Source organism: Taudactylus pleione, unplaced genomic scaffold (genome assembly GCF_031769625.1).
Source record: "Taudactylus pleione unplaced genomic scaffold, aTauple2 ptg000093l, whole genome shotgun sequence".
Lineage (NCBI taxonomy): Eukaryota > Metazoa > Chordata > Amphibia > Anura > Myobatrachidae > Taudactylus > Taudactylus pleione.
The window spans coordinates 41,137,513-41,140,735 of record NW_028284495.1 but is presented as its reverse complement, the minus strand read 5'-3'; positions in this window follow the sequence as shown (position 1 = coordinate 41,140,735).

Here is a 3,223-nt window from a genome sequence, read left to right as displayed (position 1 = left end):
TCAGACTTGATGGTTTGCGTACATCTCTGATGGTAGCTGATCAGCACATGTGCCTATCAGTGTCCAAGAGACAGCTCACAGTGCCAACGGTGACAGTGTTACAAAAAAAGGGAGGGATTTTGTCCCGTTTTGTAGGCGTGTCCAGGCCAGGATCTGCATCTCCTGACACAGATTTCCTGGCCCTAACAGGAGTTCTGGCAGCCATTCTGAGTAAAGTTAAGCTTACTCAGATGGATGGTAGTGATCCAATAGACGCAGCACTCAGATCTGAAATGCCGGCAATGGGTGTCTTTAACCTTCAGACGCCTCCTGCAGCATCAGATTTTGTTTACATCGCTGCTGCGTCCAAAGACACAGCAGCGATGCAAATAGCGTACAACTCTGAATCAGGCCCTATAATAACTCCAAATAGATTACTTTCTAAAAGAAACAAGTAATACAGGATGAGTCTCCCATATCCAAATATTCCGAAACACGGATGTTTTTTTTAGCATGACTGAGATAGTGAAACTTTTGCTTTTTGATGGTTCAATCTACACAAAGTTTGTTTAAGGCACAAAATTACTGAAAATATTGCATAAAAAGTGTGTATAAGGTGTATATAACACATAAATGTATTCTCTGTTTAGATTTGGGTCCCATTCCCAAAATATGTCATTATATAGATATGCAAATATTCCAAAATACGGAATATTCCGATATCCAAAATACCCCTGGTCCATTTTGAATATGGGAAACTCAACCTGTAATTTTATGTCTGTTTAGGGCAGGGATGGGGGAACCTCCACGCCCGTGGGCTGCATACGGCCAGCAAGACAATTCTATCAGGCCCAGCCAGCTGTGGCTCTCTTCCCTCTCTTTGTTTTTGCCGGGCAGCACTCTGCTCAGACGCTGCCCAGCTGTGTGTGGAGCTACGGTGTGACATCAGAAGTCGTGCAGCCCCAATGCCGCCCGTCCTCCTTCAGCCCGCCCGCAGACATCTTAAGCGGAGGAGGACGAAGAGGTGCAGAGCAGCGGTGTGGCTGTGGGACATGGAGTCAGGCAGCCCTCAGGCTTTCTTCAATTAAAAAAAACTAGGGGTGAGCGGGTTCGGTTTTACTCGGATCTTTTTATTGGCTATCGCCGAACACGTGTTTTGGATAGCGAATGAAATCGAGCCGAAATTGCGGTAAAGTGGCGATAAGAACCGAGTAAAACCGAGTAAAACCGAACCCGCTCACCCCTAAAAAAAACCCAGTGCTGCTGAATCTCTGAGTGATGGAAGGAGGAGGAAGGGAGCCCTGCTGCTGCACCCCCACACCCAGTGACTGATGACGGAGTGAGACAGTGGGTGTCTGTGCCTTCTGGAGCACCCCTTGCTGTCTGGCTGCTGTACTGGAGCTATTTTGGAGGAGAGGAGACTGGACTGGAGTCGTACAATACAGGCCTGGGTGAGTCTTTTATTTTTCCTGTGGTGCTGGGCTCTATATAGCAGGCACATTTTTAAGTTGATAATTGTGTATGGCCTGTGAATGATTTTATAAATATCCAAATGGCCCTTGGCAGTAAAAAGGTTCCCCACCCCTGGCTTAGGGTCTAAGTACTTACTGGTTACGCACTCATGTATCAGTTAAGTAGGCAGGACTAGAACTGTAGCAAATCAGACCATTAGAATATTAACCGCAATAAAGAGGGGATACATTTATGAAAACTGTTCTACTGATAACTGGTGTTTCCCACATCAACTAATCAAATTCTGTAATTGATTTAATGCAGTATGTAACTCCACCTACCTACACAGTTACCTGTAGAACAGTAATTGATGCCCCCCTCAAATTGCAGCTCAGCCAATCCCTGTGTGTGTATGTGTAGCCAAGTTTGGGGAGGGGCTAGACCACTGATGGGCAACCTGATATACTTGGAGGGCGACAATTTATATTTAATTTATAGGTTGGAAAAAAACGTTCTGAACCAATATTGGCACACCCGCATCAATTATCCCGAAATGTGTCCACATGCTCCAAAATTCCACAACATGATACTCAGACATCCCGATTGCTCCAAAATTCCACAACATGCCCCCATTTGGCACAAAGAGTCTCCAAAGGATCCGAGAATCTCACTTGCCATAAAATACCCCACATGCCCCAGACCACCACAAGCCCTCATGTTTTCTAAAGCTCACCAACATGATATTCGGAGATCCCCACATGCCCTTAACATGCCCCAGAACATCTTACATGCTCCCACATACTACTCAAACTTCACCCCCCCATGCTTATCAGACATATCCCCCATATTTCCACACATGCTGCTCAGAGTCAGACCTCCTCACATGCCTCTTAGATGTCCCCACATACTTCTGCTCACTGGGTAGTCTGCAGTCTAAAAAGACCTACCTGTACATCTGGAGGCCACGTAATAAGGAGGAAGAGCATATAGTACAGAATACACTGCACTCCTCCTCTGTCTGATTGTGCGTCAAGATCTGCTTTGTACAGAGGATATCATGTGACGAAGAAGCCGGCTGCTCCCGTTCAGTCTTATTTTCCGCTTTATGATAAAGCAGAGAAAAAGCCAGATCAGGAGCAGACGACTCAGGGCCACAAGTGATGGCTCAATGGACTATTGGTAGCACATCAATGTGCTATAACAACACTTTGCCAATCTAGGCATCACAAAGCAATGAAGTGAGCTCCTATACAACTAGTGCAGGATGTCTCTGATGCTAAAATGACCCCTACCTATAAAGAATTGCGGACCCTTTCCTAGCGTAGAGGACTTGACTATGCAGATTTGAGAGAAGAGCTGGAACTTCTAGGATAGGAGGAGACCTGGCCCTGCTGGGCCCCCCTAATGTCCGGGAACTGTAGCGACCACGCACCCTGCACTTTCACTACTGCAGAGCCTTTGGAACTCACAAGCAACAACCTCTGAAGGAAGCATCTCTTATGTCAGGATTTTTTATTCGGCCATATAAAACAGACTTTTATACATTTTATAATAAACTTTTTTGTTCAGGTGGTAACTTTTTAGTTATTTAAGGTCAAAATAAAATTGTGGTAACAGCATATTAGGTATAAGTTAATGATCCTCACTAAGGAAGGTATTTATCAAAGCTGGGAGAGAGATAAAATTGTAAAAAATAAACTACCAACCAATCGGCTCATAACTATCATTTTTAAAACACAGCCTGCAAAATGTAAATTGGAAGCTGATTGGTTAGTACTTTATCTCTCACCAT